This window comes from Chanodichthys erythropterus, chromosome 22 (assembly GCF_024489055.1).
Source record: "Chanodichthys erythropterus isolate Z2021 chromosome 22, ASM2448905v1, whole genome shotgun sequence".
In the NCBI taxonomy this organism is placed as follows: domain Eukaryota; kingdom Metazoa; phylum Chordata; class Actinopteri; order Cypriniformes; family Xenocyprididae; genus Chanodichthys; species Chanodichthys erythropterus.
The window spans coordinates 1-14,008 of NC_090242.1; positions in this window are offsets into that span (position 1 = coordinate 1).

A 14,008-nucleotide genomic window follows, 5' to 3' on the forward strand; every position below is an offset into this window, starting at 1 on the left:
CTAAAGATGTAAAAGATGTTGCAAGTACAGTTTGCTAGCATGAGTCAAAAAAGCCAACCCCCATGTCTCTACAATGTTCTGATGCAGAGATATAGGCATCGCTAAATGGTTGCTAGGGTACTCTGTTTGGTTGCTAGGGAGTGGCTTGGCAGTTGCCAATGATGATACTCCAAAGGCTGCTTGACAACATAAACCAACCCCCATGTCTTTATGATGTTCTGATGCAGAGATATGGATCTTGAAAAACGGTTGCTAGGGTAATCTGGTTGGTTGCTAGGGAGTGGCCTGGCAGCTACCAATGATGATACTCCAAAGGCTGCTTGACAATATAAACCAACCGCCATGTCTCTATGATGCTCTGATGCAGAGATATAGATCTTTCTAAACGGTTGCTAGGGTACTCTGTTTGGTTGCTAAGGAGTGGCTTGGCAGCTACCAATGATGATACTCCAAAGGCTGCTTGACAATATAAACCAACCCCCATGTCTTTACGATGTTCTGATGCAGAGATATACATCTTGAAAAACGGTTGCTAGGGTACTCTGTTTGGTTGCTAGGGAGTGGCTTGGCAGCTGCCAATGATGATACACCAAAGGCTGCTTGCCAGTATGAATGATTTAAACCAACCCCCATGCTTGCATGATATTCAGATTTGAAGATATCCCTCTTTGCTTTGTGTTGCTAGGGTGCTCTAAATGGTTGCTAAGGCGTGGCTAAGATGTCTTTAAGGTGATTTTTGATTGGCGGTTTGCTGCCTCGAGTCAAATGAGCCCACCCTCATGTTTGTATGACACTCCTATCCAAAGATATTCATTTGATCTTTTTGAATGGAAGTCTATGGATCTTGTTGCTATGGTGCTCTATATGGTTGCTAGGGCGTGGCTTGATAGCTTCACAATGATCCTGAGAGACTGATTGGCTGCCTGAGTGAAATGAGCCCACCCCCTTGTCTCTATGACATTGTGATCCAGAGTTATGTTCAATACAAAATCCCTATGTAATTTCCCATAGTAGGAAAAACACACCATTTCATGGGCACGGCTTCACCATAGTATGTCTATGGGGCAACTTTGGGCAGCTCTTGTGCCCCAGGGGTACAACTTACACCCCATTTTGAGGTATGGTCTGACAGAACCTGTCAGCCCCTTCAATCGTGGTGACCCACATGTTTCTACGAAATTCTCGTTAGGAGCTATGACTCGTCAAAGTTCGTCGCAATGTTAAGTCTATGGGATTTTTCGCCCGATTTTTCGCCCGCCGGACGAACATCGTACACCCGATCGCTTATAAAAGTCATAGCACACCATTCCCGAATAATCCGCACGATTTGACACCTCATTCGTGGGTCTAGGACAAAAGCTGCGAGACTAGTTACGCGCCGAAATTTTGTCCAGAAGAAGAAGAAGAAGAAGAAGCAGAATAATAATAAGTATGCAGCAGAATAAGAATGGAGCTTTGCCTTTGGCAAGCACCATTAATAATAATAATAATAAGTATGCAGGAGAATAAGAATGGAGCTTTGCCTTTGGCAAGCACCATTAACTAGAATGTACATTTCCTGAAGAAAATGTGAATGGTGCTTGCAGTGGCAAAACACCGGACTCGGTTGCTAGGTTGCTGTAATTGATTGCTAGGGCGTGGCTATGAAGCTGCTGCGTCACTACTTATTGGCTGGCCGAATCAAAAGAGCCCAGCCCCAAGTGCTCTACGAACTTCTGATCCAAAGATATGATCTCACAGATTTGGACCCCACATGTTAAGTCTATGGGAGTTTTTTCAGCCGTTTTTTGTACGCTGTGCGAACATCGTACACCCGATCGCTTAGAAAAGTCATAGCACACCTCTCCTCAATAAGCCGGTCGATTTGACACCTCATTCGTGGGTCTACTACAAACGGTGCCGGACGAGTTACGCGCCAAAGTTTTGTTCAGGTGAATAGTAATTACAATACTAGAATGTACATTTCCTGAAGAAAATGTGAATGGTGCTTGCAGTGACAAAATCGCCACTCGGTTGCTAGGCGGTTGCTAGGGTGTTCTGGGTGGTTGCTAGGCGGTTGCTATGTAACCTGGGTGGTTGCTAGGGTGTTGCTAGGCAGTTGCTAAGGTACTTGGGGTGGTTGCTAAGGTGTTGCTAAACGGTTGCTAGGGTGTTCTGGGTGGTTGCTAGGCGATTGCTATGGTAACCTGGGTGGTTGCTAGGGTGTTCTGGGTGGTTGCTAGGCGGTTGCTATGTAACCTGGGTGGTTGCTAGGGTGTTGCTAGGCAGTTGCTAAGGTACTTGGGGTGGTTGCTAAGGTGTTGCTAAACGGTTGCTAGGGTGTTCTGGGTGGTTGCTAGGCGATTGCTATGGTAACCTGGGTGGTTGCTAAGGTGTTGATAGGCGGTTGCTAGGCGGTTGCTATGGTAACCTGGGTGGTTGCTAGGGTGTTCTGGGTGGTTGCTAGGCGGTTGCTATGGTAACCTGGGTGGTTGCTAGGCGGTTGCTAAGGTACTTGGGGTGGTTGCTAAGGTGTTGCTAGGCGGTTGCTAGGATGTTCTGGGTGGTTGCTAGGCGGTTGCTAGGCGGTTGCTATGGTAACCAGGGTGGTTGCTAGGGTGTTGCTAGGCAGTTGCTAAGGTACTTGGGGTGGTTGCTAAGGTGTTGCTAGGCGGTTGCTAGGGTGTTCTGGGTGGTTGCTAGGCGGTTGCTAGGCGGTTGCTAGGCGGTTTCTATGGTAACCAGGGTGGTTGCTAGGGTGTTGCTAGGCAGTTGCTAAGGTACTTGGGGTGGTTGCTAAGGCGTTGCTAGGCGGTTGCTAGGCGGTTGCTATGGTAACCAGGGTGGTTGCTAGGCAGTTGCTAAGGTACTTGGGGTGGTTGCTAAGGTGTTGCTAGGCAGTTGTTAAGGTACCTGGAGTGGTCACTATGGTGTTGCTAGGCGGTTGCTAGGGTGTTCTGGGCGGTTGCTATGGTAACCTGGGTGGATGCTATGGTGTTACTAGGTGGTTGGTAGTTGGCACAGATAGTTACTATGGAGTTTCTATAGAGTTCTTAGCATGTTCTCATCCCACTTTAGCACTTAGCTAATCACTATTAGCATGTAGCTATTAACTGCTAGCATGTGTAGCATGTTGCAAGTACAGTTTGCTAGCATGAGTCAAAAAAGCCAACCCCATGTCTCTACAATGTTCTGATGCAGAGATATAGGCATCGCTAAATGGTTGCTAGGGTACTCTGTTTGGTTGCTAGGGAGTGGCTTGGCAGTTGCCAATGATGATACTCCAAAGGCTGCTTGACAACATAAACCAACCCCCATGTCTTTATGATGTTCTGATGCAGAGATATGGATCTTGAAAAACGGTTGCTAGGGTAATCTGGTTGGTTGCTAGGGAGTGGCCTGGCAGCTACCAATGATGATACTCCAAAGGCTGCTTGACAATATAAACCAACCGCCATGTCTCTATGATGCTCTGATGCAGAGATATAGATCTTGCTAAACGGTTGCTAGGGTACTCTGTTTGGTTGCTAAGGAGTGGCTTGGCAGCTACCAATGATGATACTCCAAAGGCTGCTTGACAATATAAACCAACCCCCATGTCTTTACGATGTTCTGATGCAGAGATATACATCTTGAAAAACGGTTGCTAGGGTACTCTGTTTGGTTGCTAGGGAGTGGCTTGGCAGCTGCCAATGATGATACACCAAAGGCTGCTTGCCAGTATGAATGATTTAAACCAACCCCCATGCTTGCATGATATTCAGATTTGAAGATATCCCTCTTTGCTTTGTGTTGCTAGGGTGCTCTAAATGGTTGCTAAGGCGTGGCTAAGATGTCTTTAAGGTGATTTTTGATTGGCGGTTTGCTGCCTCGAGTCAAATGAGCCCACCCTCATGTTTGTATGACACTCCTATCCAAAGATATTCATTTGATCTTTTTGAATGGAAGTCTATGGATCTTGTTGCTATGGTGCTCTATATGGTTGCTAGGGCGTGGCTTGATAGCTTCACAATGATCCTGAGAGACTGATTGGCTGCCTGAGTGAAATGAGCCCACCCCCTTGTCTCTATGACATTGTGATCCAGAGTTATGTTCAATACAAAATCCCTATGTAATTTCCCATAGTAGGAAAAACACACCATTTCATGGGCACGGCTTCACCATAGTATGTCTATGGGGCAACTTTGGGCAGCTCTTGTGCCCCAGGGGTACAACTTACACCCCATTTTGAGGTATGGTCTGACAGAACCTGTCAGCCCCTTCAATCGTGGTGACCCACATGTTTCTACGAAATTCTCGTTAGGAGCTATGACTCGTCAAAGTTCGTCGCAATGTTAAGTCTATGGGATTTTTCGCCCGATTTTTCGCCCGCCGGACGAACATCGTACACCCGATCGCTTATAAAAGTCATAGCACACCATTCCCGAATAATCCGCACGATTTGACACCTCATTCGTGGGTCTAGGACAAAAAGCTGCGAGACTAGTTACGCGCCGAAATTTTGTCCAGAAGAAGAAGAAGAAGAAGAAGCAGAATAATAATAAGTATGCAGCAGAATAAGAATGGAGCTTTGCCTTTGGCAAGCACCATTAACTAGAATGTACATTTCCTGAAGAAAATGTGAATGGTGCTTGCAGTGGCAAAACACCGGACTCGGTTGCTAGGGTGCTGTAATTGGTTGCTAGGGCGTGGCTATGAAGTTGCTGTGCCACTACTTATTGGCTGGCCGAATCAAAAGAGCCCAGCCCCAAGTCTCTATGACCTTCTGATCCAAAGATATGATCTCACAGATTTTGACCCAATGTTAAGTCTATGGGAGTTTTTTCAGCCATTTTTTTCGTACGCTGTGCGAACATCGTACACCCGATCGCTTAGAAAAGTCATAGCACACCTCTCCTCAATAAGCCGGTCGATTTGACATCTCATTTGTGGGTCTAGGACAAACGGTGCGGGATGAGTTACGCGCCAAAGTTTTGTTCAGGTGAATAGTAATTACAATACTAGAATGTACATTTCCTGAAGAAAATGTGAATGGTGCTTGCAGTGGCAAACCACCGGACTCGGTTGCTAGGGTGCTGTAATTGGTTGCTAGGGTGTGGCTATGAAGTTGCTGTGTCACTACTCATTGGCTGGCCGAATCAAAAGAGCCCAGCCCCAAGTCTCTACGAACTTCTGATCCAAAGATATGATCTCACAGATTTGGACCCCATGTTAAGTCTATGGGAGTTTTTTCAGCCGTTTTTTTTGTACGCTGTGCGAACATCGTACACCCGATCGCTTAGAAAAGTCATAGCACACCTCTCCTCAATAAGCCGGTCGATTTGACACCTCATTCGTGGGTCTACTACAAACGGTGCGGGACAAGTTACGCGCCAAAGTTTTGTTCAGGTGAATAGTAATTACAATACTAGAATGTACATTTCCTGAAGAAAATGTGAATGGTGCTTGCAGTGGCAAAACTCGGCACTCTTGATTAGCATGATGGTAGCATGATGCTAACACCCTTAGCATATTGCTAGGATGTGTTTACCAAGATGCTAATCATGTTAGCATAATGCTAGCAACATGCTAACATGATTAGCATGTTGCCACCATGATGTTAACACCCGTAGCATACTGTTAACATGTTTTTAGCAAGATGCTAACCATGTTAGCATAATGTTAACAACATGCTAACATGATTAGCATGTTTGCTAACACAATTAGCATGTTACCAGCATGATGCTAACACATTTTTACTAGTTTGTGTCATGTTTAAACCCTAAGCTAATCACTATTAGCATGTAGCTATTCACTGCTAGCATGTGTATCATGTTGGAAGTCCAGATTGCTAGCATGAGTCAAAAGAGCCAACCGCCATGTCTCTATGATGCTCTGATGCAGAGATATAGGTCTTGCTAAACAGTTGCTAGGGTACTCTGTTTGGTTGCTAGGGAGTGGCTTGGCAGCTGCCAATGATGATACTCCAAAGGCTGCTTGACAATATAAACCAACCCCCATGTCTGTACGATGTTCTGATGCAGAGATATACATCTTGAAAAACGGTTGCTAGGGTACTCTGTTTGGTTGCTAGGGAGTGGCTTGGCAGCTGCCAATGATGATACATCAAAGGCTGCTTGCCAGTATGAATGATATAAACCAACCCCCATGCCTGTATGATATTCAGATTTGAAGATATCCCCTCTATGCTTTGGGTTGCTAGGGTGCTCTAAATGGTTGCTAGGGCGTGGCTATGAAGTGTTGAAGGTGATTCGTGATTGGCCGTTTGCTGCCCCGAGTCAAATGAGCCCACCCTCATGTTTCTATGACACTCCTATCCAAAGATATTCATTTGATCTTTTTCAATGGAAGTCTATGGAACTTGTTGCTATGGTGCTCTATATGGTTGCTAGGGCGTGGCTTGATAGCTTCACAATGATCCTGAGAGACTGATTGGTTGCCTGAGTAAAATGAGCCCACCCCTTGTCTCTAAGACATTGTGATCCAGAGTTATGTTCAATACAAAATCCCTATGTAATTTCCCATAGTAGGAAAAACACAGTACTTCCTGGTTCATGGGCACGGCTTCACCATAGTATGTCTATGGGGCAACTTTGGGCAGCTCTTGCGCCCCAGGGGTACAACTTACACCCAGTTTTGAGGTATGGCCTGACAGAGCTTGCTAGCCTCTTCAAACGTGGTAACCCACATGTTTCTACGAAATTCTCACTCGGAGCAATAACTCGTCAAAATTTGTCGCAATGCAAAGTCTATGGGATTTTTTTCGCTACTTTTTCGCCCGCTGGACGAACATCGTACACCCGATCGCTTATAAAAGTCATAGCACAGGTCTCCTCAATAAGCCGGTCGATTTGACACCTGATTCATTGGTCTAGGACAAAAACTGTGGGAGGAGTAGCGCGCCAAACTTTTGTCCAGAAAAATAATTATAATAATAAGTATGAGCAATAATAAGAATGGAGCTTTGCCTATGGCAAGCACCATTAACTAGAATGTACATTTCCTGAAGAAAATGTGAATGGTGCTTGCAGTGGCAAAACTCGGCACTCTTGATTAGCATGATGGTAGCATGATGCTAACACCCTTAGCATATTCTTCCAGGATGTGTTTACCAAGATGCTTAATCATGTTAGCATAATCTTGCTAGCAACATGCTAAGATGATTAGCATGTTGCCACCATGATGTTAACACCCGTAGCATACTGTTAACATGTTTTTAAGAAGATGCTAACCATGTTAGCATAATGTTAACAACATGCTAACATGATTAGCATGTTTGCTAACATGATTAGCATGCTACTATCATCATGCTAACACATTTTCACTAGTTTGTGTCATGTTTAAACCCTAAGCTAATCACTATTAGCATGCAGCTATTCACTGCTAGCATGTGTATCATGTTGGAAGTCCAGATTGCTAGCATGAGTCAAAAGAGCCAACCGCCATGTCTCTATGATGCTCTGATGCAGAGATATAGGTCTTGCTAAACAGTTGCTAGGGTACTCTGTTTGGTTGCTAGGGAGTGGCTTGGCAGCTGCCAATGATGATACTCCAAAGGCTGCTTGACAATATAAACCAACCCCCATGTCTGTACGTAGTTCTGATGCAGAGATATACATCTTGAAAAACGGTTGCTAGGGTACTCTGTTTGGTTGCTAGGGAGTGGCTTGGCAGCTGCCAATGATGATACATCAAAGGCTGCTTTCCAGTATGAATGATATAAACCAACCCCCATGCCTGTATGATATTCAGATTTGAAGATATCCCCTCTATGCTTTGGGTTGCTAGGGTGCTCTAAATGGTTGCTAGGGCGTGGCTATGAAGTGTTGAAGGTGATTCGTGATTGGCCGTTTGCTGCCCCGAGTCAAATGAGCCCACCCTCATGTTTCTATGACACTCCTATCCAAAGATATTCATTTGATCTTTTTCAATGGAAGTCTATGGAACTTGTTGCTATGGTGCTCTATATGGTTGCTAGGGCGTGGCTTGATAGCTTCACAATGATCCTGAGAGACTGATTGGTTGCCTGAGTAAAATGAGCCCACCCCCTTGTCTCTAAGACATTGTGATCCAGAGTTATGTTCAATACAAAATCCCTATGTAATTTCCCATAGTAGGAAAAACACAGTACTTCCTGGTTCATGGGCACGGCTTCACCATAGTATGTCTATGGGGCAACTTTGGGCAGCTCTTGCGCCCCAGGGGTACAACTTACACCCAGTTTTGAGGTATGGCCTGACAGAGCTTGCTAGCCTCTTCAAACGTGGTAACCCACATGTTTCTACGAAATTCTCACTCGGAGCAATAACTCGTCAAAATTTGTCGCAATGCAAAGTCTATGGGATTTTTTTTCGCTACTTTTTCGCCCGCTGGACGAACATCGTACACCCGATCGCTTATAAAAGTCATAGCACAGGTCTCCTCAATAAGCCGGTCGATTTGACACCTGATTCATTGGTCTAGGACAAAAACTGTGGGAGGAGTAGCGCGCCAAACTTTTGTCCAGAAAAATAATTATAATAATAAGTATGAGCAATAATAAGAATGGAGCTTTGCCTATGGCAAGCACCATTAACTAGAATGTACATTTCCTGAAGAAAATGTGAATGGTGCTTGCAGTGGCAAAATTCGTCACCGGTTGCTAGGGTGCTGTAATTGGTTGCTAGGGCGTGGCTATGAAGATGCTGTGTCAATACTTATTGGCAGGCTGAATCAAAGAGCCCAGCCCCAAGTCTCTATGACCTTCTAAACCAAAGATATGATCTCACAGATTTGGCCCCCATGTTAAGTCTATGGGAGTTTTTTCAGCCGTTTTTTCGTATGCTGTGCGAAAATCGTACACCCAATCGCTTAGAAAAGTCATAGCACACCTCTCCTCAATAAGCCGGTCGATTTGACACCTCATTCGTGGGTCTACGACAAACGGTGCGGGACGAGTTACGTGCCAAAGTTTTGTTCAGGTGAATAGTAATTACAATACTAGAATGTACATTTCCTGAAGAAAATGTGAATGGTGCTTGCAGTGGCAAAACTCGGCACTCTTGATTAGCATGATGCTAACATAATTACCGTCCTGCTAGGATGTTTTTATCAAGATGCTAACATGATTAGCATGTTGCTAGCATTATGCTAACACCCTTAGCATGCTCTTAGCATGTTTTTAGAAAGATGCTAATCATGTTAGCATTATGCTAGCAACATGCTAACATGATTAGCATTTGTTGCTAGCATAATGCTAACACCCTTAGCATGCTGCTAAGCATGTTTTTAGAAAGATGCTAATCATGTTAGCATAATGCTAGCAACATGCTAACATGATTAGCATAATGCTAGCATGATGCTAGCATGATTACCATGTTGCTAGCATGTTTTTAACAAGATGCTAACATAATTAGCATGTTTGCTAGCATGATGCTAACATGATTAGCATGCTACTAGCATGATGCTAACACAATTAGCATGTTACCAGCATGATGTAACACATTTTTACTAGTTTGTGTCATGTTTAAACCCTAAGCTAATCACTATTAGCATGTAGCTATTCACTGCTAGCATGTGTAGCATGTTGGAAGTTCAGTTTGCTAGCATGAGTCAAAAGAGCCAACCGCCATGTCTCTATGATGCTCTGATGCAGAGATATAGATCTTGCTAAACGGTTGCTAGGGTACTCTGTTTGGTTGCTAAGGAGTGGCTTGGCAGCTACCAATGATGATACTCCAAAGGCTGCTTGACAATATAAACCAACCCCCATGTCTTTATGATGTTCTGATGCAGAGATATAGATCTTGCAAAACGGTTGCTAGGGTACTCTGTTTGGTTGCTAGGGAGTGGCTTGGCAGCTGCTAGTAATGATAAACCAAAGGCTGCTTGCCAGTATAAATGATATAAACCAACCCCCATGCCTCTATGATATTCAGATTTGAAGATATCTGCCTATGCTTTGGGTTGCTAGGGTGCTTTAAATGGTTGCTAAGGCGTGGCTATGATGTCTTTAAGGTGATTTGTGATTGGCGGTTTGCTGCCTCCAGTCAAATGAGCCCACCCTCTTGTTTGTACGACACTTCTATCCAAAGATATTCATTTGACCTTTTTCAATGGAAGTCAATGGAACTTGTTGCTATGGTGCTCTATATGGTTGCTAGGGCGTGGCTTGATAGCTTCACAATGATCCTGAGAGACTGATTGGTTGCCTGAGTAAAATGGGCCCACCCCCTTGTCTCTATGACATTGTGATCCAGAGTTATGTTCAATACAAAATCCCTATGTAATTTCCCATAGTAGGAAAAACACAGTACTTCCTGGTTCATGGGCACGGCTTCACCATAGTATGTCTATGGGGCAACTTTGGGCAGCTCTTGCGCCCCAGGGGTACAACTTACACCCCATTTTGAGGTAGGGTCTGAGAGAGCCTATCAGGCTCTTCAAACGTGGTAACCCACATGTTTCTATGAAATTCTCGTTAGGAGCTATTACTCATCAAAGTTTGTCCCAATGCAAAGTCTATGGGATTTTTTTCGCTACTTTTTCGCCCGCCGGACGAACATCGTACACCCATTGCTTATAAAAGTCATAGCACACCTGTCCTCAATGAGCCGGTCGATTTGACACCTCATTCATGGGTCTATGACAAAAACTGCGGGAGGAGTAGCGCGCAGAAATTGTGTCCAGAAGAAGAAGAAGAAGAACTAGAATGTACATTTCCTGAAGAAAATGTGAATGGTGCTTGCAGTGGCAAAATTCGTCACCGGTTGCTAGGGTGCTGTAATTGGTTGCTAGGGCGTGGCTATGAAGATGCTGTGTCAATACTTATTGGCAGGCTGAATCAAAAGAGCCCAGCCCCAAGTCTCTATGACCTTCTAAACCAAAGATATGATCTCACAGATTTGGCCCCCATGTTAAGTCTATGGGAGTTTTTTCAGCCGTTTTTTCGTATGCTGTGCGAAAATCGTACACCCAATCGCTTAGAAAAGTCATAGCACACCTCTCCTCAATAAGCCGGTCGATTTGACACCTCATTCGTGGGTCTACGACAAACGGTGCGGGACGAGTTACGTGCCAAAGTTTTGTTCAGGTGAATAGTAATTACAATACTAGAATGTACATTTCCTGAAGAAAATGTGAATGGTGCTTGCAGTGGAAAAATTCGGCACCGGTTGCTAGGGTGCTGTAATTGGTTGCTAGGGCGTGGCTATGAAGTTGCTGTGTCAGTACTTATTGGCTGGCCGAATCAAAAGAGCCCAGCCCCAAGTCTCTATGACCTTCTGATCCAAAGATATGATCTCATAGAATTTGCCTCAATGTTAAGTCTATGGGAGTTTTTGTCAGCCATTTTTTTCGTACACTGTGCGAACATCGTACACCCGATCGCTTAGAAAAGTCATAGCACACCTCTCCTCAATAAGCCGGTCGATTTGACACCTCATTCGTGGGTCTACAACAAACGGTGCGGGACGAGTTACGCGCCAAAGTTTTGTTCAGGTGAATAGTAATTACAATACTAGAATGTACATTTTCTGAAGAAAATGTGAATGGTGCTTGCAGTGGCAAAACTCGGCACTCTTGATTAGCATGATGCTAACATAATTACCATCCTGCTAGGATATTTTTAGCAAGATGCTAACATGATTAGCATGTTGCTAGCATGATGCTAACACCCTTAGCATGCTGCTAGCATGTTTTAAACAAGAGGCTAATCATGTTAGCATAATGCTAGCAACATGCTAACATGATTAGCATTATGCTTACAAGCATGATGCTAGCATGATTACCATGTTGCTAGCATTATTTTAACAAGATGCTAATCATGTTAGCATAATGCTAGCAACATGCTAACATGATTAGCATAATGCTAGCATGATGCTAGCATGATTACCATGTTGCTAGCATTATTTTAACAAGATGCTAATCATGTTAGCATAATGCTAGCAACATGCTAACATGATTAGCATAATGCTAGCATGATGCTAGCATGATTACCATGTTGCTAGCATGTTTTTAACAAGATGCTAACATGATTAGCATGCTACTAGCATGATGCTAACACAATTAGCATGCTGCCAGCATTATGTTAACACATTTTTACTAATTTGTGTCATGTTTAAACCCTAAGCTAATCACTATTAGCATGTAGCTATTCACTGTTAGCATGTGTAGCATGTTGGAAGTCCAGTTTGCTAGCATGAGTCAAAAGAGCCAACCGCAATGTCTCTATGATGCTCTGATGCAGAGATATAGATCTTGCTAAACGGTTGCTAGGGTACTCTGTTTGGTTGCTAAGGAGTGGCTTGGCAGCTACCAATGATGATACTCCAAAGGCTGCTTGACAATATAAACCAACCCCCATGTCTTTACGATTTTCTGATGCAGAGATATAGATCTTGAAAAACGGTTGCTAGGGTACTCTGTTTGGTTGCTAGGGAGTGGCTTGGCAACTGCCAGTAATGATAAACCAAAGGCTGCTTGACAATATAAACCAACCCCCATGTCTCTATGATGTTCTGATGCAGAGATATAGATCTTGAAAAACGGTTGCTAGGGTACTCTGTTTGGTTGCTAAGGAGTGGCTTGGCAGCTACCAATGATGATACTCCAAAGGCTGCTTGACAATATAAACCAACCCCCATTTCTCTACGATGTTCTGATGCGGAGATATACATCTTGCTAAACGGTTGCTAGGGTACTCTGTTTGGTTGCTAGGGAGTGGCTTGGCAGCTGCCAATGATGATATTCCAAAGGCTGCTTGCCAGTATGAATGATATAAACCAACCCCCATGCCTCTATGATATTCATATTTGAAGATATTCCACTATGCTTTGGGTTGCTAGGGTGCTCTAAATGGTTGCTAGGGCGTGGCTATGAAGTCTTGAAGGTGATTCGTGATTGGCTGTTTGCTGCCCCGAGTCGAATGAGCCCACCCTCATGTTTCTATGACACTTCTATCCAAAGATATTCCTTTGATCTTTTTCAATGGAAGTCTATGGAACTTGTTGCTATGGTGTTCTATATGGTTGCTAGGGCGTGGCTTGATAGCTTCACAATGATCCTGGGAGACTGATTGGTCACCTGAGTGAAATGAGCCCACCCCCTTGTCTCTATGTCATTGTGATCCAGAGTTATGTTCAATACAAAATCCCTATGTAATTTCCCATAGTAGGAAAAACACAGTACTTCCTGGTTCATGGGCACGGCTTCACCATAGTATGTCTATGGGGCAAATTTGGGCAGCTCTTGCGCCCCAGGGGTACAACTTACACCCCATTTTGAGGTATGGTCTGAGAGAGCCTGTCAGCCTCTTCAAACGTGGTAACTCACATGTTTCTACGAAATTCTCGTTAGGAGCTATGACTCGTCAAAGTTCGTCGCAATGTTAAGTCTATGGGATTTTTCGCCCGATTTTTCGCCCGCCGGACGAACATCGTACACCCGATTGCTTATAAAAGTCATAGCACACCACTCCTCAATAGGCCGGTCGATTTGACACCTCATTCATGGGTCTATGACAAAAACTGCGGAACGAGTTACGCGCAGACGAAAGTGTCCAGAAGAAGAAGAATAATAATAATAAGTATGCAGAAGATTAAGAATGGAGCTTTGCCTTTGGCAAGCACCATTAATAATAATAATAATAAGTATGCAGAAGATTAAGAATGGAGCTTTGCCTTTGGCAAGCACCATTAACTAGAATGTACATTTCCTAAAGAAAATGTGAATGGTGCTTGCAGTGGCAAAACACCGGACTCGGTTGCTAGGGTGCTGTAATTGGTTGCTAGGGCGTGGCTATGAAGTTGCTGTGTCACTACTTATTGGCTTGCCGAATCAAAAGAGCCCAGCCCCAAGTCTCTACGAACTTCTGATCCAAAGATATGATCTCACAGATTTGGACCCCATGTTAAGTCTATGGGAGTTTTTTCAGCCATTTTTTTCGTACGCTGTGCGAACATCGTACACCCGATCGCTTAGAAAAGTCATAGCACACCTCTCCTCAATAAGCCGGTCGATTTGACACCTCATTTGTGGGTCTAGGACAAAC